Source organism: Miscanthus floridulus, chromosome 3 (genome assembly GCF_019320115.1).
Source record: "Miscanthus floridulus cultivar M001 chromosome 3, ASM1932011v1, whole genome shotgun sequence".
Classification (NCBI taxonomy): Eukaryota; Viridiplantae; Streptophyta; class Magnoliopsida; order Poales; family Poaceae; genus Miscanthus; species Miscanthus floridulus.
The window spans coordinates 10,764,216-10,787,432 of NC_089582.1; the positions used below are offsets into that span (position 1 = coordinate 10,764,216).

Consider the following 23,217-nt stretch of genomic DNA (forward strand, 5'->3'; position numbering starts at 1 on the left):
CTATTTACTAAAAACTTGATCAAACGTGAAACACTTTAACTGGCACGCATACCATAGTTACCGCCTTTTCAGGACAGAGGTAGTATGTCGTTGTTACAAGCTCCTTGAATTAATCTAGGCCATTAAATGATCATAAAATGCAAATGGTGTTGCGGAGTCCTAAGTGGCCATTGGAGAGGCATAGGAGTGGCTCGGGCCCACTTGTCGTTAGAAGGAAGGGATGGCATACATAAGAATCACTATTGTTTTAAAATAGTATATAAATATTATATAAGTATAGATAAGGATGGTATATGGTTATCAGTGTTTTGAATTTACGGATGTATGGTTTTGTCCCCTACATTTTTCTCTACCCTCATCCCAGTTAAGAACTAATAGCATTTGTACAAGAAGATGGACGTTATTAGGGTTTTGGATTTAGTCACGTAGGATTATCCCTCAGAGTTCATTTATACAAGAAGATGGCCATATAATAGAGTTGTTTATTTAGGGTTTATTAAGATCCTTCTATTTAGAATTTAAAATTGTTTAATATTTGTCCCCTAATTAAAGTTTGGTATATGCAAACACCGCCACTCTCCCCTGCACACACTAGTACCACCAATTCGGTTTATGCAACAATTTATTTTGTATATCCCCCGGCTACTGTTAAAAAGAAATACAATGAAAAAAAAAGAATACAACAATAGATTTCACACATAATTTTTGAATGATTGGGCTTTGCATTTGCAGGTGCCGAATAACGTTTTGTTTGGGGCCCAGCGCAATTATATTTGATTCGTTTATTTGCCCAACAAGGAACAATAACCGGTCTGTTAGCTTCTTTTACTTTGCGCTTCTGAATGATGTGTTCATGCGTCTCTATGTTAACAAATGGGAGTTATAGTTTGCTTAGGAATTTGCAATGTCCGATGTTTTTTTTTATTCTGGCTGGACCATCCGGTTGTTGGCCGGCTAAAAGAAATTAAACACGAATACCAAGTAGACTTTGTATATGCTCTATCACTGCTACGTACTACGTGCTCACACGCGCTGCCATGTCCTTTTGCACGTTAAATATATTTTACAAATTACAACATACGCTAGCTAGTCAAGTCTACAGTAATAAACCCACCCAGACCTGGATCTGATGTGTGAATCTCTCTCGCCCCTCAGCTCATTGTTGTGAGCTTCTTTCAATCCTCTACTAGTCAGCTGGAGATCAGAAAGAGGCCGGCGAGTTTTGTAATATGTTTGGTTTGATGCTTTTTCTTTAAAGACATCTGATGCCTGAACTCTTTTCATTATCTAAAAAAAATTATATACTGAAGAAAAAGAGCTAAGTGATGTTATGGTCTGACACTCTGACTCAATGCACGTGATGTTCATGGCGCCCGATGCAAGTGATGGCTCTTGCTCCTAGCATTACCGATCGAAGAAAAACACGAATACCGAGTAGACATTTGTCTATACTCTATGACTGCTACGTACTACGTGCTCACTCGTGCGTCCATGTGCTTGTGCACGTTAAACTAGCTAGTCAAGTCCACAGTATTAGTAAACCCACCCATATACCTGATCTGATGTGTGAACCTATCTCTCTCGCCCCCTCATTGTTGTGAGCTCCTTCCCATCAGTCAGCTGGTAGAGATAGATCAGAAAGAGGCTGGCCGGCGAGATCGAGCGAGATGGCGGAGACGGTGCTGAGCATGGCGAGGTCCATGCTGGGGAGCGCCGTCAGCAAGGCCGCCGCCGCCGCCGAGATGAGTCTGCTCATGGGGGTGCAGAACGAGATCTGGTACGCACGTTGAGCTGTTACTCTCCACTTGTCGCAGTTCCTTGCTGGATACATAGTGTTTCTTCAGTCGTTTGGTATGTAGGCAACCAAAAGGGCTTGCTTTGCGTTGCTCTCCTAGCAAGCTCATCACTCGTCCTAGCCAAGCCAGTAGAAAGCTTTTTCCTTGGGCGTGCGAGTGAGCCAGATCTCAGCTCGCCCCCGCACTCTAGTCCAGCTCGGAAACACGCACGGGCAGCAGCAACAAGGCTGTGCTGCCGAGTTCGAGTTCAACGTCCACGTTGCCTCGATCTGGTCCATGGCCACCATAGCCACAAGCCTGAGTTCCCCGCCAGCGAGATGGAGGTCTCCGCTAGCGTCGTCCCTCACACTGGATTGGCCGATTGGGGCTGCAGCTCACCCACACGGCTACACTGTCCCAGGCTCCTTCGCGTCTAGCTGCCAGCCTGCTACTCATCACCTCCTCCTTACCTCGCGAAGGGGATAAGGTGGGTCAAAGGGCCTAGCTAGTGCAATATTTCTCACCTTTCTTCTATTCCCACTACCAGTTAGAGTAGGCTGCATTTTTAATGAGGGAACAAAGTTCCAACCTCTACTATCTGGGAATGGTACACAGCTGATAGTCAAGATACAAATCAAAGCCACAGGGCTTATGCAACCAGAAGAAACAAAAAACAAGATTCAACCCAGCTAATGAGTGCAGTAAGCAAAGCAAAGAGCTAAGCCTCAATGCGGCTCCTCAAGTTCCAACCACACTTCGCAAAGACAGCTAAGAGCAAAGTCTCGCATCTTCTGCAGCCTTCCATGGTCAAAGGTCGCTCCTCCTCTCTATGCAGCATAGACCACTGTCGGATTCAAAAGGTCACACTGAAAATTACCTGCATACATGTATTAGATTTAGCCTTGATAAATACCATATAATTTCAATTCAATCATATCGCCCAACAAAGTGTAGACACTCCTAGCAAAAATTTGGTTTCTGAGCTTTAGACTTAATCCTTGTGTTTGTCGGAGTAGGCTGCATGGTTCTTCTGTTTATCCTTGTGTAACCTTACCAAGCGAGGATATGGGGACAAGCTTGCTTATTTGGATGTCTTGTCTAAGTGTTCTGGACTTTTTCGTGGTCCACAAATATCATCGTTGCCCTAAGCAACAGACCAGCCCAAGCCACGGCTCGGGCGACGTCGACAGCTTGCTGATCAGGATGTTGGTGGCAGGAGGGAAATTAAGAAGGTTTGTTAGGCAAGTTTATCAAGGGCTGGTGGTGGAAGGAGGGACATTAGTAAGATTTGTTAGGCAAGTTTATCAAGGGCACATTAGTTTGGATTATAATCATCAAAGAGAATAAACTTTGCTATATAGGGCGTGGGTTTCTCTTCGATAGTGGCGCTGGGTTCTTCCTGCCGCCACCGCCTCCGTCGACCGCGACCCTCCACCAGTTCCTCGCTATCCTTCGTGTTCTTTGCCTCAATCCCAATTGCTCCTACGCTCACCACTATGCTCTCCTCACCGATTAGCCCACGCATGCACGTGAAGGACTCGCGCTTGAGGTGCCCCATCAAAGGGCTGGCCACACCACCATAGCCGGCGAAGAACTTTCAGTAATACCTAGTGAGTCCTAGGAAGTCGTGCAAAGCACATGTTCTGCGCAGACGCGGCCACTCCTCCACTACCGCCACCTTGTCTAGATCCATGACAACGCCCTTGGACAATGTGATATGGCTGAGGTACCCCACAGAGGATTCACCAAAGAATTAAGCACTTGGAACGTTTTGTGAAGAGGTGGTGGTCACACATCTCTTGCAGCATGGCCTCCACATGCTATAAGTACTCAGCCTAAGAATAGCAATACACAAGAATATCATCAAAAAATACAAGTACTGAGTGGCGGATGAAAGTTTAAAGAAGATCGTTCATGAAAGTATGGAATGTTGCTAGGGCATTCGTGAGGCCAACGACAAGATGAGGAACTCAAACCGGCCACGGTGGGTTTGGAAAACTGTCTTGGCGGTGTCATTAGAGTGCATGCACAACTGATGGTAGCTCATCAACGACCGGAATGGGGAATTTGTCCTTGACTATCTTGTCGCTAAGGGCATGGTAGTCGATGCAGAAGCGCCAACCGCCATCGTGCTTCTTGTCAAGGAGCACAAGGGTGGAAAATGGCAATGTCGATCTCCAATGATCCCTTTTCTGACCGAAATCTCCAATGATCCCTTGGGTGAGCATATCCTCACACTGGGGGTCCAATGTTGTTCTTCAAGAGCTGCAGTTAGTGGTACAGTCGCACGACTACCGACATCGAGTTGGGCATCAGGTGGATGCGATAGTCGTGGTGGCATCAGGGCAGAAGGTTGTGGGGCTCGGCGAAGATGTCGTTGTAGGCCTGTAGCATCTTCAAGGTGGCTAGACCACAGGTAGGGCATGTACCATGTCCGGACCTCTTGATCCATGTCTAACCCTCCTGATCCTGTGGATTGGGCAGCCGAATTGGATCACATCCTGGCCTAGCTCACCACTCTCAACAATCAGATGGACTCTTATGACAAACATATTGTGTGCACTGAGGATTTCTAGTTGGGTGAGGATACCAGCGACCTCACCGATGATTCCACTTCTGAAGGGCAACTCAACCGTGGTGGCGGTGGCAACAATGGTGGTGGTGGTGGTGGTAGCGGCAGTAGCAGTGACAATAGCGGTGGCAGTGTCGGTGATTTTTGCCACGATCACTACTATCACCGTGATGGTCGCTATGGCTGTCCTTGCCACCCGAAGCTCAACTTTCCATCAAACAACAACGAGTCTGATCCGCTGGAATGGCCGAATAAATGCAACTTTCTGCGGCCATCGCACACTTGAGGACAAGGTGTGGATGACATCTCTCTATGTTGATGGTGTGGCGGTAGATTAGTGTCAGTGTTTTGGTCCGGGGGGTCCTCAACCGACTAGTGAAAGTGTACTGCGTGCCCCTAATCCCGGATGGTGATGCAAAGAGACACAAGGTTTATACTAGTTCAGGCAATAGGTGCCCTACGCCCAGTCTGAGAGAGCGATCTTGTATTCCTTGAACTGAGGTGCTCGTAGTAGGGGTTTACAAGCTGAGCGAGAGAGAGAGCTAGCCCCAGGTCTCTACGTAGAGTGGCGTGGGTTGCTTGAGATGTTGATCTCTTGTAGCGAGGGAGCGTGTTACAGAGCGTTGTGTGTTGCTTGCCCGTGTGTGTCTGATTTTCTCCTTGAAGGAGTCTCCGTCCCTAGAAGCGGCCCTGGTCAGTCCCTTTTATAGTCGAAGGGAGGCACAGGGGCGGTACATGTATTTGCTACGTAGTATTTTGTGAGCAGAGGCGGTATGTCCGAGCCCTGCAGCTTGTCACTGTGGCGGCATGATCGGTGGAGCGGTCTTGTCCTCGGTGTACTAGAGCGACGCGCCGGTCACGCCTGATCCTGTACGACGTGAGAGCTCCTGTGGTGGCATGCACGCCTTCTTCTGTTGGAGGCATGCTGGTCGCTGTATGTTTGACCGGCGCGGAGTGCCGAGGCCGGGTTGATGTGATGGCGCGGGTACGCTGATTCCGAGGCTACAAGAGCTAGGCCCTGTGCACGACGTGGGAGCTCCTGTAGCTTGACGCAGGGCATGGCGTGGATTGCAGACGACGTGTTGGTCCCAGAGTGCTGACAACGTAGAGAGCCGAGGCCCAGTCGGTGCAGAGGCTGAACCATTGTGGGGGGCTCGACAGGCGTGAGTCCTGAGGCTATAGGAGCCCAGAAGCGGATAGCCGAGGCTCGGATGGAGCAGTTGGTCTTGTACGTCAATTCCGAGGCTATAGGGACCCGGACTTGACTTTCCACGCCGCGCTATCCTTGGAGCAGGGGTTAGGTAGCACAGTGCAGCACGGGTGTCAGCCGTGGGCACAGTGCCGAGCACAGTGGCCGGTAACCCCTGCCCGTCCTGTCCCGGACGGCATGGCGTCGATGTGACTCCCATCTCGTCGGCCACTCCGCTGTATCGTGCCGTCGTTCGGCTGACGTCGCGGGAGTGGTTGGACGCGTTAGTTGGATGTGACGTCCCGTCAGAGAAGTCGGTCAAGGCGGCGGTGACGGGGTTGATGCCGAGCCAGCCTCAAGCGAGTCGGTAACTGGGTGCTCGTCCGAGGTCTCGTGGCGCGGGGCCTCGGGCGAGTCAGAGAATCGGAACCCTCAGGCGAGTCGAAGAACCAGAACCTCATCTGAGGCCTTGTGGCGCGGGGCCTCGGGCAAGTCAGAGAACCGGAACCTCATCCAAGGCCTTGCGGTGTGGGACCTCTAGCGAGTCGGAGAATCGGTACCTCGTCCGAGGCCTTGCGGTGTGGGGCCTTGGGCGAGTTGGAGAATCGGTACCTCGTCCGAGGCCTTGCGGTGTGGGGCCTCGGGCGAGTTGGAGAATCGGTACCTCGTCCAAGGCCTTGCGGTGTGGGGCCTCGGGCGAGTCGGAGAATCGGCACCTCGTCCGAGGCCTCATGGTTTCGTTCTGGGCCGAGCCTGCTTCGGGTGAGCCCGGATATTGTTCGAGGTGGGCCGGGTGGTCCAGCCAGGCCTCGGATGTGGCGGGTTTGCCTGCGGTTGTTTTTTGGTTTCGTTATTTACAAGGTCTAAGCAATTTTTTCGGTTCTTGCTTAGGGTACCCCTTTTTATGGTATTCGACAACTAGTACTGTTAAATGGAACATGACTTTTGCATTGTATCTCCTAGCCATGCTTCATTGAGTTCATCAATTTGCGCTTCGGTCCCCAATTTTCTCCAATGTCCTCATGGAGTTGGAGGCCCTGCATCGCTTCGGTTCTATGGAGGAGTACTAGCAAAGTTCCATAACACTCCTTTGCCATTGTGACAATCTAACCTCACATCACAGGATCAACCTCTTCATGACCGGCTTGGCATAGCCACTATGTTCCAATGTTGAACTCTAGCGTCTATCTAATCTATAGACGATCATGAGTTTGGTGCGGGCATATGAACATCACCGGCATGAGGTGAGTTCAGTCGCGACCTATGGCACGACCAAGACAACTTCGCGCAGCCATGCGACACCCACAACCACCATAGTGGCACCCTCAGAAACGCCTACCAATGCCAGGTGGGAGGGGCCACGCCCTCGCTTCCATCCCTTAACACCCAAGGAGATGTAAGAGAAGTGCCAGAATGGTCAATGCTATATGTCCACTCGGTGGCCTCAACATCTGTGCGACGCCCATGAAGCCGGCCATGAGGGGACACACAAAACTCTTCTCTGTGACTCCTTTTACAATGAGCACGCCCATCATCTGGTGCGTGGCTTTGTCCACAGCTATGAGGTGTGCCAGCAGAACAAGATAGAACATCTCCATCTGGCTTGTCTCCTCTAGCAAGTGCCAGTTCTGGAGCATGTCTGGAGTGACATCTCCATAGACTTTGTCATTCCCTCGTGTCGGTGGCAAGTCTATGATCCTCACCATCGTCGATGGCTTCTCCAAGCTGGCACAATTCATTGCTTTAGGCCACCCTAATCCACTAGCTCTATTTCTCGGGCCTTCTTCAAAAACTTTGGGCATCTTCATGACATTCCATGCACCGCTGTGAGTGACCGTGACCCAGTCTTCACCAACAACTTCTAGGAGGAGTTGATCAAGCTGGTGAGTGTCCAATTCTTGTAGAGTTTGGCCTTCCATCCCTATACAAATGGTCAGTCCGAGGTGACAAATTGCATCATCATTAAGGTACCTGCGGTGTCTAGCTGGGGATCATCCAAGTTCCTGGTTATAGTGATTTCCATGGGTAGGATATTTTTAAAATACTTAATACTAGTTGGTTCTTCATGTTATGCCATTCGAGGTGGTCTATGGACGGTTGCCACCGGCGCTCATCTCCTATTCTCTGGGCTCAACCAAGGTCATGGTTGTGGATGATTAGATGAGGAGCATAGATGAGTTCCTCGCTGAAATACAAGAACGCCTACTACTAGCCCAAGATGTGTTTAAGCACTAGTAGGACAAGAAGAGATGCCTTGTGGAGTTTGCTATTGGTGATTGGGCGTGACTCTGCCTTCACCACCAGATGATGTCAAGCATTACACTCTAGCTTCCCCGTCTAAGCTTGGCCTCGCTTCTTTGGGCCGTATCAAGTCATCGAACACTAGGGTACCACCACCTATCCATATAGCTATCGAAGAAGGCCAAGATTCATGATGTATACCGTGTCGCCCTCATGAAAAAGTATGAGGGTGCTCTGCCAACAGCGATGGCCCCATTGCCACCCTTGCTTCATGATTGTGTGGTTCCGATGCTCACCAAGATTGTGCGTGCCCATCTCAACCATGGCCAGTGGCAGCTCTTGGTCCATTGGGAGGGTTGCAATGCAACTGATGCAACATCGAAGTCTTTAGCTGATTTCATGGACTGTTACCTGGAGTTTCAACATGAGGACGAGCTTTTTGTCATGGAGGCGAGAAGTATTGTGGACTCCTTCATGGACCACCAATACCGTCGTCGTCCTAAGCAACAGGCCAGCCCAAGCTGTGACTAGGGCGATGTCGACGGTGTGCGGATCCAGCCGTGGCTAGGGCAACAGGCCAGCCCAAATCCACAGAACTCATTACTTGTCGGCTTCATGAGTTTTTCCTTGTTTGCTCGAGAGAGCCAAATCGGCTCATCCTGTTGAGCAAGGTTCTCATTACTTGTGCCAACTAGGACAAGCTAGGCTAGCTGAGCTAGGTTTATACCAAACTTGCCAAATAATAGCAAACCTAGCAATGATACCAAACATACCCCATATTATGCCAAATACAATACTATTGATTGCCTTGTTTTACTTCCATGAGAGTATATATATGATTAAAATATATTATCCATGCTTGCTTTTGCTTGCTTTATCTCAACTATGCAAACACATAACTATACTATATCTTGATTATAAATGACGACATTAAGGAGCTGCTAATATATCTGATTGGCTGTCATGTTTTTCCTAGAATCCGGTCTTTTTATTCACACCGAAAAAATGTCCGAGTAAGCAATATTTTTTAAGTGTGATAATAATTCAGAATCATTTTTTTAATAAAGAAGCACAAAAATGTGGAATAGAAACAAAATTCCCCCTGATACTAACAATTCCTCCAAAAGTCGAAAAGTATATTAAGTTTTCTCAAAATCTGGTTGATTGCAGGTTCATGAAAGATGAGCTAGAAACTATGCAAGCATTCCTGGTGGCCCCTGAAGTAACCAAGAAAAAAGATAAACTGGTGAAGGTCTGGGCAAAGCAAGTACGAGATCTGTCATATGACATTGAGGATTGCCTTGACGAGTTCACAGTACACGTGGGAAGCCAAAGCCTGTCACAACAGATGATGAAGCTGAAAAACGGTCACCGGATTGTTGTCCAGATCTGCAATCTCAAGGCAAGAGTTGAAGAAGTGAGCAAGAGGAACACACGCTACCAGTTAATCAAGACAGAGGCATCCAACACCACCATGGACGAGACGGAGTCCTACTTGGAAGATATTCGCAACCACTCGGCTAGCAACATCGATGACGCACAGCTTGTAGGCTTTGATGAACCCAAGAAGAAGTTGCTTGAGATGATACAAGAAGTTCGTGCCGATGATGGACATGCAGGTGTGATCTCAGTGGTCGGCATGGGAGGTTTGGGTAAAACTACTCTTGCCAGGAAGATATATGAAAGCAAGGAAGACATTGCAAAGAACTTCACATGCCGTGCATGGATCACTGTATCACAATCATTTTTGAAGATAGAGCTTCTGAAAGATATGATTAGGCAACTGTTGGGCGATGAATCATTGAAGAGATGCTTGAGACAACTTGAAGGAAAGGGATTGCATGTAAATGACCTTGCCAGCTACCTCACACAAGGGCTAAAGGATAAAATGTATTTTGTTATTCTTGATGACTTGTGGACCATTGAAGCATGGAATTGGATTAATAAGTTTGCTTCTCTAAGCAACAAAAGCAAAGGTAGTCGGATCATAGTTACAACACGTGATGCTGCTATAGCAAAGGCATGCAGTTCTAATGACTCTTGTTTACCATCTTCAACCTCTAGAAATAGGTGATGCCAAAGAGTTGCTTCTAAGGAAGGCACAAAAAGATACCAAATTAGCCACCATGAGTGAGGGTTTGATGACAACAGTAGAACAGTTGGCAACAAAATGTGGTTGTTTACCACTGGCTATTCTCACAGTAGGAGGCATCCTTGCTAGTAAGAAGATAGAGGAGTGGGAGAAATTTAGTAAGCAATTAACTTCCTTCAGAGCTTGAGAACCACCCAGGCCTTGAACCTGTGCGAAGGATAGTAACCCTTAGCTATAATCATTTGCCATCTCATCTCAAGCCATGCTTTCTATACCTAAGCATTTTTCCTGAGGACTTTGAAATTAAAAGGAGGCGTCTGGTAGATAGGTGGATTGCAGAGGGGCTGGTTACTGCCAGGGGTCGAGTAACAGCTGAGGAAGTTGGAGAAAGTTACTTTCAGCAGCTAATCAGCCGAAGCATGATTCTACCAGCAAGAGTGAATATAGAAGGAGTTGTTAAGAGCTGCCGTGTTCATGATAGCGTGCGCGATACAATAATCTCGATATCCAAAGAGGAGAATTTTGTTTACTCAACAGAAGGTAATGTACCTGGAGTACTAGTTGGAGAGAAATTCCGTCATGTGGCACACCATGGCAAGAGCCGCACAAATGTTGGAGTGGACTGGAGCTGTGTCCAATCATTAACTACCTTTGGTGAGAGACCAATAAAGCCTGCACCTTCACTTTGTTCACCTGAGTTGAGGATGTTAAGAACCTTGGATGTGAAGGATGCATAGTTCAAAATCGCGCAAAAATTAAAGATATCAACAACATAGGATTATTGCGCCACTTGAAATATGTGAATGCTCAGTATGATGGTCCAAGCTATCATCATTCAAATATTTATGCACTTCCCAGATCTATTGGAAAATTACAGAGCTTACATGTCCTGGACCTAAGAGGCGGTTGTATTGCAGCACTAGCAACTGAGGTCACTAAACTCCAAAGCCTACGAAGCCTCCGCTGTAGCAAATATACAGATGCTATTTATAGTTTCAACACCGGGAGACCATTGAGATGTCTGAAAAACGTATTATGCCCATGGTTTCCTTTATCGGCCGAAATCTCCTGATATTTCCGATATATCCTTTTTATCCGTAGGTGACGATAAGAAAATATCTATCTTTTTCGTATAAATTTTGTTTAAATTGCGAACACAAGGTTGACAAGTACCCTTGTGTGTTCGTTTTGTGATGAGTGATTGTCAATGTGATCCACGAAGTGGGTTGAGTGGTGACTAACCCTACCATGGCGAAAGCTATGTGTGCGATATGTCTTTTGGCTTGTGTTGTGCAGGTGTGGAGCTCGGATGCGGTGGTCGACGGCGAGGTGAAGGTCAAGGAGGACGTGCCGTGCCGACAGACCGGGAGCGGTGAAGGACGGACGTGAGGCTTGGACCGAGGGACCCAGAGGCCGGGTGACTAGCTGCGGTGGCTGACACTTGGGACATCGACAAGTGCAAGAAGACATGGAGTGACGGTGTTGACCGGGTCAAGACGGCGGACGCGTGAGTCGAGCGAGGCTCAGGAGGACTTGGCGGGCCGGCCGGTCGAGGACGGCGGTGACACGCGTCGGATGACGGGGAACGCGTATGGAGTACGCTACCCGCGGACGGTTTACGGGTTTGGGCCTCAAAACCCGGGCGGAGGTTCCGAGGAGGGACGGACGGCACGTGGCGGCATCGGGGAGTTCGCGTCGAGGTGAAGCTACCGGTGAGAAGGCGCGGTGGCCGTCGGATCAAGATTACACCGGGTTGGACAACAACGCCCTTGGGCTTAGCGGTTCAACTCATTTGTATCCAGGGGCAAAACTGGGAATGTGTAATAGCCCTGTTAAATAGGATGAGGGAGCCCCCATCTCCCTCACCTCCTCCAGTTTTCATTTTCTCCTTTAGGGTTTCTTCCTCTAGTTTGCTTCCATGTATGCGAGAGGTCCACAACTCAAATTGTGACTTGGTTTTGAAGGAATCGGTGGCCGTAACCACCGTATGCCCTTCGGGATTCATGATTTAGTTGTGTTCTTGATGTGATTTTGGTGTTCTTCACGAGCTCCTTTTGTCTCCTCTTGTTTCCCCTCTCGTTTCTTCGTTTTGGGATGGTTTTGGTTCGTTCTTGTTGCCTTGGATCGATCAATGACATGAGTAGAAGCTTTCCACCGAAGGAAATCCACTAATTCCTCACGAGATCGCAGATCCGAGCAATTTAAGTTCTTGACCTATTTTTGGGGGATTCTTCAATTCCTTCGATTCACGGAGTTAGAGTTTGTTTCGGGCCATGATCCTTTAGAGGTTGCCTTTCTACTCGCTTGTGAACCCTTGTGCAAAGTTTCAAGTCATTTGGAGTTGATTTGATCAAGTTATGGCTTGATTTGATTTTTCCCGAGAAACTGCTCGTTTATACCGGACGCGTCCGATATGATCTAGGACGTATCCGATATTTCTCACTTTGGAGTTTTGAGCTGAAATTTGGTGGAGACCTTCCCTTGGTGTCTAAAGAGCTATGGTTAAAATTTCATGATTTTTGGACACCATTTGACGGGGTTTTGGATTTTTCTCTTTTGGTCAGCTTGCTGCTGAAAATACCGGACGTGTCCGAGATCATACCGGACGTGTCCGAAAATACCGGACGTGTCCGATATAATACCGGACGTGTCCGATATTTGCAGGAGCAGTGCTGTTTTCTTTTGGGAGTTTGCTCGTTTGGGCTTCGATCTGTGTTCCGTTTGCTCTATGGTGACCCGCTGTGTTCTGAGGGAGCATCCACCCTTCTCTAGGGTCGTGGTCATCAAGTCTTTTGTGTATGCTTTTTGGGGATTGATGTTGGGACAGTGGTCGAAGATTTCGAAAGAAATTTGAGGCTCCCATTCACCCCCCCTCTGGTCGTCGTTTCCGGTCCTTCAATTGGTATCAGAGCCGGTTAAGGATCATTCCACCTTAATCGGTCCGTGATCCACGAAGGCGACATGGAGCGTGGTTCCGGCAAACCACCGCACTTTGATGGGTCCAACTATCCTTATTGGAAGATTCGCATGTCTGCGCATCTCCAGGGGATTGATTGGCTCGTCTGGAAAATTTGCGAGGATGCTACTTACGTTGTGCTCCCTGTTGCGGCCCGTACCACCCAGGATCACAAGGATCGGCACAACGCAAATAGCAAAGCTCACAGTGTGCTTTTCTCGAGTCTTTCGCTTTCTGAGTTCGAGCGTGTCTCCGATTGTACTACAGCTCGAGAGATCTGGGTGAGGCTTCAGAGCTATCACGAGGGGACCGCACAGGTCAAGACCAGACTCTACGAGACGTACAAGCGCGAGTACGAGAATTTCTCTCAGCTTGATGGCGAGTCCATCGATGCCATGTTTTCCCGCTTTCAGACTATCGTCAACAAAATGAAAGCGAACAAGGCCAACCTACCTTATAGTGACCATGAGAGGGCGCTCAAGCTTCTCTATGCCCTTGATCGAAAGGTATGGGATGTGAAGGTGTCGGCGATCATCGAGTCGGCCAACTACGACACCCTCACCGTCGACGAGCTTTTCAGCAAGCTCAAGTCCACAGAGATCGACTACCAAACCCAAGCCAAGCTCAAGAATCCTTCTGCACCAACCATGGCTTTGGTCTCAGGTAGTGGTTCAAGTTCATTGACTAACCCTTCACAAGCTTCCTTCTCTTTGTCGTGCTTGATGTCAGTCACAGAGGAGCAGCTGGAGTCTCTTGGGGATGATGAGTTGGCACTCATCATCAGTCGGTTCTCTCGGTTTCACAACAACCGTTTGAACCGCCGACGCAGTGGTGGCACGAAGGAGGGATGCTATGGATGTGGAGATCCGGACCACTTTGTCGCGCACTGCCCCAAGAAGAAGCCCTTCACCAACAAGTACGACTCCGGCAAGTGCAAGGATAAGCTCGACTACACCTCCGACAAGCACAAGGCCAAGGGCGGCTTCGACAAGGAGGCGATCAAGAAGGCATACCGTAGGAAGGCCAAAGCTCAAGAACGCGCCTTCCTCGCCTCTCTCAGCGACCTCGACGACGACTCCGATGATGATCACTCTTCTTCTCCCTCGACCGACGATGAGTCCGAGAAGAAGCGCGAGGACAAGCTCAATGGTCTCTGCTTTGTCGCCGGTGCAAACCGTGGTGGGTTTTGCACTATGGCGGTTGATGGTGGAGCAAAGCTCAAAAAGGACGTCGACGTCGACGACGACGAAAACGAGGTACCGCCCACACTTGACTCACTTATGCTTGAGCTTGATACTATGAATGATACATTGATGAGTCAAGATAAGTTGCTTAAGCGTGCTGCCCGCGAGAGAAAAGAGTTTAAGGACCAGCTAGAGGTTGCTTTGAAGGAGTTGGAGCTTGCCAAGAGTGGTGTAGTGGTGTTAGAGGAGGAGGAGTGCGATGAGTGCGCTATACACATGTCTAACCTCTCTGACTTGCAATCCAAGTATGCTGTTTTGCTTGATGAATGTGATGAGCTGAAGTCTCGTTCTGGGTTGCTCGGTGCGTGCAAGTCCTGCTCAGGCTTGCAATCTGAGTTGGCAGAGAAGGTTGCCAAACTTGCTGAGCTTGAGAAGGCCAACTCAGATAGCACCACCACTACATGTGTTCGATGTGAAGCTTTGGTGTTGGAGCTTGAGTCCTGCAGGCACGACAAGATCGGAACTAAGGAAGAAAACACACAACTTCGGCCCATCTTGAGCTGGGTGTCATGCAGTGAGCCCCAGTTGGGCATGATGGTGAGCCAGTTCAGGCAGGGAACTGACTCATCGGGAGTAGGCTTTGCTATAGGAGGGAAGGGTGAGCATGTCTATGGCAAGGTTGGTGAACATAGTGGTTTGAACCCAAGTGAGAAACCCACCAACACCCCCCAATTGATCAAGATCCCTTCACCAGAGCCTACCAAGCCTATGATCAAAGATGGTGTGTTTGAAGAACCACCAAAAGCTCCACCATCCAAGCAAGTTTGGGTTCCCAAACCGAACCACTTTCGGAACTCACTCGATACTCTACCCAACATCTCTAGTGCACCCCTTCCTAAAGCCAAAAAGCCTCAGAGAGTGAACCACATCCACAAGAGAGTGAGTCAACCACCACCCAAGAGAGAGGTGAGGTACCACTGTGACTATTGCCATAGAGATGGTCATTTGGCTGAGTTTTGCTTTAGGAGGAAGAGAGATGAGCGGCGCGAGTATGAGTTGAACAACCGGAACATGTACCGTCCTCCCCATGGCGTACATGTACCGCCTGTTCAGAGGCATAGTGTTAGGCCTAGAGGTGCAATGCCTTAAGGTGCTAGGCCTCAGGTGGCGAGATCACGTGGTGGTCGTGCCCGGCGTGGCCCAAGTCATGATCTATATGACTCTGGACCTCGCGACGGTGGCTTTCAGTCCCACACTCCTAGCGGACCACGTTTTCCCCCACGTGGTGATTGTTTCTCTCCAATGGGACATGGCATGTATGGTGTTTTTCCTAACACTTTTCCAGGGCAAATGACTCAACACTGGTATTCTCCTCATTTCACTAACCCCAGTGTTGTGCCATTTGCTCACCCCCTGTCTTTCTATTGATGCAGAGCGGAGGCCTGGAGAACACGTGGCTTGTTGATTCCGGCTGTTCGCGCCACATGACCGGAAGTTCCCAATGGTTCTCCAGCCTCGACCCCATGCAATACAAGGAGTACATCACATTTGGGGACAATAGCAAAGGTAAGGTGCTGTCTCGTGGGACCATTCGGGTCAATGAGTCTTTTATCTTGAAGGACGTTGCTTTGGTTTCAAGTCTGCAATTCAATTTGCTCTCTGTTTCGCAACTCCTTCAAGATGGGTTTGAGGTGCTCTTTAAGACTGGACTTTCTTGTGTGCTCGATTCTCAGGGACATCTAGTTTGTTAGATCGTTCCTTTTGGCCGAGTTTTCAGAGCTGATTTCTCTCAGTCTTTCGGTTCTTCTCGCTGTTTGGTTGCCGGATCTTCTTCTGATTTGTGGAAGTGGCATAGGAGACTTGGTCACTTGAGCTTCGATCTCCTAGTGAGGTTGAGTTCTCTTGACATGATCCGAGGATTGCCCAAACTTAAGTTTGAGAAGGATCTGGTATGCCATCCCTGTCGCCACGGGAAGATGGTGGCTGCTTCCCATCCTCCAATGACTCAGGTCATGACCACGAGACCCAGTGAGCTACTCCATATGGACACTGTTGGTCCGGCTCGGGTTCGGTCAGAGGGAGGGAAGTGGTACGTTCTTGTGATCGTGGATGATTTTTCTCGCTATTCATGGGTGTTTTTCATGGAGGGCAAGGACGAAGCGTTTTCTCATGCTCATGACTTGATCTTGAGGTTGCAAACTGAGTTACCAAAGAATGCCATACGAGCTGTCTGCAGTGACAATGGCACTGAGTTCAAAAACTCATAGTTTGACACCTTATGTGCTTCGTTGGGTCTTGAACATCAGTTTTCTTCGCCCTATGTCCCTCAGCAGAATGGTGTTGTTGAGCGCAAAAATCGGACTTTGGTTGAAATGGCCAGGACGATGCTCGATGAGCATAGGACTCCTAGGCGTTACTGGGCTGAAGCCATCAACACCGCCTGCCATGTTTCAAACCGCATTTTTCTTCATGCTTTCTTGAAGAAGACATCCTACGAGTTGCGGTTTGGGCGTCCACCCAAGGTGAGTCATTTTCGAGTCTTCGGTTGCAGGTGCTTCATTCTTAAGCAAGGTAATCTTGACAAGTTTGAATCTAGATCTTCGGACGGTATATTTCTCGGTTACGCTTCTCATTCACATGCGTGCCGTGTGCTTAATCTTGAGACTAACCGTGTCGTGGAGACTTGTGAAGTCACCTTCGATGAAACCATGCCCTCTTCTGTTTCTATCTTTGAACGTGCAGGTGATGAAGAGATGGGTGACAGCATTTTCGTTGAGGACGACGATGACGCCGATTGGGATGATCCCAAGCCATCTCAACCAGCTGCACCGATCGAGCCAGCTTCGACCACCTCAGCTCATGGCCCCGAGCCCTCCACCTCTACTTCATGGGGTCCGTGCGAGCCGCTTCCTCAATCGACTGAGGAGGCCCCAGCTGTGGATGAGGGGGAGGCGACTTCGTCTTTGGGTGCACCTCGACATATCCAGCGACGCCATCCTCCTCAGACCATGATCGGCGACATCGACGAAAGGGTAACGCGTTCCAAGTCTTATCATATTTCCCATTTCGCTCATTCTGCTTTCGTAGCTTCTTTTGAGCCTCGAGATATTGGACACGCACTATCTAATGTCGATTGGGTTAATGCTATGCACGAGGAGTTAGAGAATTTTGAGCGGAACCAAGTGTGGGTTTTAGTTCCACCTCCACCAGAGTGCCACCCCATAGGTACAAAGTGGGTTTACAAGAACAAGCAGAGTGAGGATGGGGTGGTGGTGAGAAACAAGGCAAGATTAGTGGCTCAGGGTTTTTGCCAAAAAGAGGGAATAGACTATGAAGAAACCTTTGCTCCTGTTGCCCGTCTAGAAGCCATTAGGATTCTTTTAGCATTTGCAGCTTCGAAAGGGTTCAAGCTGTATCAGATGGATGTAAAGAGTGCCTTCTTGAATGGGTATATAGAGGAAGAGGTTTATGTGAGGCAACCCCCTGGCTTTGAAAATCCAAAGTACCCCAACCATGTTTTTAAACTCCACAAAGCCTTGTATGGTTTGAAACAAGCCCCGAGAGCCTGGTATGAGCGTTTAAAAGCTTTCTTGCTTGATAAGGGTTTTAGGATGGGTTCCGTAGATAAGACTTTGTTCCTCCTCAAGCAAGGCACAGACATCCTTTTGGTTCAGATATACGTGGATGATATAATCTTTGGTGGCTCTTCTCATGCTCTTGTTGCCAAGTTTTCAGATACTATGAGCAGGGAATTTGAGATGAGCATGATGGGCGAATTGACTTTCTTCCTCGGGCTGCAAATCAAGCAAGCTCGTGAGGGGACGTTCGTGCACCAAGGCAAGTACACCAAGGACGTGCTCAACAAATTTGATATGGGTGAGTCCAAGCCTCTTTCGATGCCCATGTCAACCACGACAGCCCTGGATGAGGACAAGGAGGGAGAAGTCGTGGACCAGAAGGAATACCGAAGCATGATCGGGTCCCTGCTATACCTAACGGCGACGAGACCGGACATCCAGTTCGCAGTCTGCTTGTGCGCGCGCTTTCAGTCTTCGCCGCGCACGTCTCATCGTTAAGCCATCAAGTGGATCCTCAGGTACCTTCGTTTCACACCCGAGTTTGGTCTTTGGTTTTCAGCTTCCTCCTCTCTTTCTCTTTGTGGGTATTCTGATGCGGATTATGCTGGTTGTCGTGTTGAGAGGAAGTCCACTTCGGGGACTTGTCAGTTTCTTGGATCTTCTCTTGTGTCTTGGTCTTCTCGCAAGCAGTCTAGCGTCGCCCAATCCACCACAGAAGCTGAGTATGTTGCTGCTGCTGCTTGTTGTTCCTAGTTGCTTTGGATGATAGCTACTCTGAGAGACTTTTGGTTAGAGTTTAGGCGAGTGCCTTTGTTTTGTGACAGCATCAGTGCCATAAGTGTAGCCAAAAACCTAGTCCTTCACTCAAAGACAAAGCACATAGAAGTTCGCTTTCACTTCTTGCGTGACCACTATGAGAAAGGTGATATCGATCTGCACCACATTGATACCCAAAACCAGCTCGCAGATATCTTCACCAAACCACTTGACCAAGCCCAGTTTGCTCGCTTGCGAGGGGAGCTTGGAGTTTGTTTCCCTTTTTAGAGGGGAACTTTGGTTGTTGTATTCTAGTTTTGCTTTTCTTTGTAGTTTAGCCTTTGTTTTTGTTTTTATATCATTCTTGCATATCATATCATCATGTATCATATTGCATCCTGAGCTTCATCCTTATAGTAGCTAGATTGACACTATGCTCTTGTTGGGGATGTTATGGATATACAATGATGTGCTTCTGGCTTAGGCTCCTTTTGATCAATTGATACATGTTATGAGCTAAGCTTGTTTTCCAAACTGTGAACTTGATTAAAACTTGTTGAAACATGAAATGTGTTCACCACTACTTGTGGCACTAGCATGTGTAGAATGTGTCGAGATCTTTTTCTTGCTTCACATATATGCTTAGTTGCTACGGCTCATACCTTGAGTTACACACATGCTTGAGAAACTTGAATTTGTGCTAAAACTTGAAAATCAAACTAAGTGATTTGAAAAGATCGGGATGGGTCTGTACTATCCTATGTCAGAGTATCGAGACAGCTCCAAATTGCACTTATTGGTGAACTTGAGCTCTGTAATGGATACCGAGATCATTGTCTTAAGCTTCTGATTGCCTTTGGCATAGGCTTGACATGGTCGCTAAGTCAGGTTTTGATGGCACAGATAACCTCCCGCACACACTTGTCTGACAAACTTTGGTAATAAGCTGCATAACTCCGATAAATTTCAATTGGTGTCTCAAATTTGATCAAACCACAAGTTTGTCTCATGACATGATGTGTGAACTTTGTTTGGGGTAGTTCACTTTGCATACATGTGTAGCACAAGGTCGATCTCCTGTCTATTTTTGCTATGTGCTCCTTTGGTGGTGAACCCTCTTTTAAAATTGCTCAAACTTGATCAAACTTGCTTAAATGCCATATTTCGTCTCATTTGGTCACCTTGAGCATTTGCTACCACTTGTATGTGTTGCTATATATACATGACAGCATCAACTAGAGCCTCTTTTCAATCTCCTTACTATAATCGTGAAGCTTCTGCATTCGTGCATTTCTGCATTCATAGCATGATTTGAGGGGGAGATGCAATCTTTGGGCTCTAGCTTGATAAGTGCATGTGTCAACAAGGGGGAGAAGTTTTCCACACTCACAATGACACAAGGGGAGAAATATTCAGAAAAGGGGAAGAAACTTCCAATTTCACCTAAAGTTGAGAGATATGCATTCATTTGAGAGAGATTGCACTTGTTCAGGGGGAGTTGCATTTGAGGTGTTTTGCTAGATGTGTTGAGCCTTTGCCTCTTCTGGAGGGTCTAGCTTTTCGAGCTTTGCTAGTGGTGTTGAGCCCGTTGCCTCTTCTTGAGGGCTAGCTTTGTTTTACTTGGTTGCGTCGAGCCGTTGCCCATGTCTTTGGGCACCAAGTTTTGCTCATTTTCAAATGACCCGGTTCTTGGCTTTTCTTTGGCTTTTGGTCATTTGGGTGAGTTCTTTCTTTTCTCTTCTTCTTTTTTTTTCTTTTGCTCAAGCTATTCGTGTATTGGTGTTGACAATGCACTCATCAAGGGGGAGATTGCGAACACAAGGTTGACAAGTACCCTTGTGTGTTCGTTTTGTGATGAGTGATTGTCAATGTGATCCACGAAGTGGGTTGAGTGGTGACTAACCCTACCATGGTGAAAGCTATGTGTGCGATATGTCTTTTGGCTTGTGTTGTGCAGGTGTGGAGCTCGGATGCGGTGGTCGACGGCGAGGTGAAGGTCAAGGAGGACGTGCCATGCCGATAGACCGGGAGCGGTGAAGGACGGACGTGAGGCTTGGACCGAGGGACCCAGAGGCCGGGTGACTAGCTGCGGTGGCTGACACTTGGGACATCGACAAGTGCAAGAAGACATGGAGTGACGGTGTTGACCGGGTCAAGACGGCGGACGCGTGAGTCGAGCGAGGCTCAGGAGGACTTGGCGGGCTGGCCGGTCGAGGACGGCGGTGACATGCGTCGGATGGCGGGGAACGCGTATGGAGTACGCTACCCGCGGACGGTTTACGGGTTTGGGCCTCAAAACCTGGACGGAGGTTCCGAGGAGGGACGGACGGCACGTGGCGGCATCGGGGAGTTCGCGTCGAGGCGAAGCTACCGGTGAGAAGGCGCGGTGGCCGTCGGATCAAGATTACACCGGGTTGGACAACAACGCCCTTGGGCTTAGCGGTTCAACTCATTTGTATCCAGGGGCAAAACTGGAAATGTGTAATAGCCCTGTTAAATAGGATGAGGGAGCCCCCATCTCCCTCACCTCCTCCAGTTTTCATTTTCTCCTTTAGGGTTTCTTCCTCTAGTTTGCTTCCATGTATGAGAGAGGTCCACAACTCAAATTGTGACTTGGTTTTGAAGGAATCGGTGGCCGTAACCACCATATGCCCTCCGGGATTCATGATTTAGTTGTGTTCTTGATGTGATTTTGGTGTTCTTCACGAGCTCCTTTTGTCCCCTCCTGTTTCCCTTCTCGTTTCTTCATTTTGGGATTGTTTTGGTTCGTTCTTGTTGCCTTGGATCGATCAATGACATGAGTAGAAGTTTTCCACCGAAGGAAATCCACTAATTCCTCACGAGATCGTAGATCCGAGCAATTTAAGTTCTTGACCTATTTTTTGGGGATTCTTCAATTCCTTCGATTCACAGAGTTAGACTTTGTTTCGGGCCATGATCCTTTAGAGGTTGCCTTTCTACTCGCTTGTGAACCCTTGTGCAAAGTTTCAAGTCATTTGGAGTTGATTTGATCAAGTTATGGCTTGATTTGATTTTTCCCGAGAAACTGCTCGTTCATACCGGACGCGTCCGATATGATCTAGGACATGTTCGATATTTCTCACTTTGGAGTTTTGAGCTGAAATTTGGTGGAGACCTTCCCTTGGTGTCTAAAGAGCTATGGTTAAAATTTCATGATTTTTGGACACCATTTGACGGGGTTTTGGATTTTTCTCTTTTGGTCAGCTTGCTGCTGAAAATACCAGACGTGTCCGAGATCATACCGGACGTGTCCGAAAATACCGGACGTGTCCGATATAATACCGGACGTGTCCGATATTTGCAGGAGCAGTGCTGTTTTCTTTTGGGAGTTTGCTCGTTTGGGCTTCGATCTGTGTTCCGTTTGCTCTGTGGTGACCCGCTGTGTTCTGAGGGAGCATCCACTCTTCTCTAGGGTCGTGGTCATCAAGTCTTTCGTGTATGCTTTTTGGGGATTGATGTTGGGACAGTGGTCGAAGATTTCGAAAGAAATTTGAGGCTCTCATTCACCCCCCTCTAGTCGCCGTTTCCGGTCCTTCATAAATTTATTTAAATTTACTTAAATTCAAATCAAATTTTAATTTCCGAAAATGAAAACCTTGATTGTGCCTGACCATAATGTCCACACCCCTAGTTGATTTTGAAAACCGCAATGAAATGGTTCCTGAGGCACACCTGGCCTTCTCTAGCTCTTTTTCTTATGGAGGACGAGTATCAGGTGTGCGGGTGCCAAGAGGAATCGGCAACCTAAAAGCGCTGCAGATCCAAGAGGTTGTGGATCTTAAGGGCACTGGTACGAAAGCAATTGAGGAGTTGGGTGATCTAAGTCAGCTAAGAAAATTAAGCGTGATGACAAGAGGGGCAGCAAAGGGAAAATGTGAGGCCTTTTGCAATGCGCTTGTGAAGCTCACCTCTAGAGTGGCTAGTTACTGTATTAATAATGGTTTTGGAACACTAGAGTGGCTAGATTCTTCTCTCTCCCCTCCCCCGCAGCTAAGGAGCCTAAAGTTGATTGGAAAGATAGGGACTACACCGGCTTGGTTTGGGGATCTTGGGCAGTTGGTCAAGGAGTACTTAGAATGGACCTACCTAGAGGACTTGGAGATACTTCGGGCGCTGCCCAACCTTATGCTCATTCAGCTTTTTAGAAGGGCATATAGTGGAGAGAAACTAACATTCAGAACTGGAGCATTCCCAGGTCGCAGGAAACTTGTTCTTTCTCAACCGGAAGGATTGACAGAGGTGACATTTGAGGAAGACGCCTCACCCTTCATGGAAAGCATCCATATCGAATATCTGAAGCTAGAGTCAGGGATTATTGGTATCAAGCACCTTCCAAGGCTTAAGGAGATTTCACTTGGTCGTGGCTGCAAGGTGGCAGGATTTAATATGCTGCAAGCGGAAGTCAACCAACATCCCAATAAGCCCGTGCTGCGACTGAATGAGGACCGAAAGTACCATGTCGTCGGAGCCGGTGTTGAAGAGGATGCAACCAAACCTCAGCCTGATGACACCAAAGAGAGCTCGTTTGATTCCCATTCGGCGTGGTTGGCTGGAGAGTTCATGGTGGGCGTCTTGTCCTTCTTAGAGCCTTAGATACATGTTTATTACGATGAGATCATTTTGCCTTACGATCTGCTACTCCATTGTAAATCTAGACTAGAATACTCGATTCCTTGTCAAGAGTTTAGCTGTTGCCCCTCGTTTCTGGAGTACTAGCTAGATTCATCAGAGACTGAACTGTTGGTGACTCTGGTTGTTCTGTGACATCTTAGTTGTCATATTATAACATGTTAACGTATATAATTTTGAATCACTAGGATTTGTACATATCACACAACTGGTTGTCTGAATGC

The 23,217-nt window shown here is 48.1% G+C and overlaps 1 pseudogene; it reads left to right on the top strand.

The window, feature by feature from the left end:
- The first annotated feature begins 1,622 nt into the window (after positions 1 to 1,622).
- Positions 1,623 to 22,957, top strand: LOC136543126 (disease resistance protein Pik-2-like; annotated as a pseudogene).
- The last annotated feature ends 260 nt before the right edge of the window (positions 22,958 to 23,217 follow it).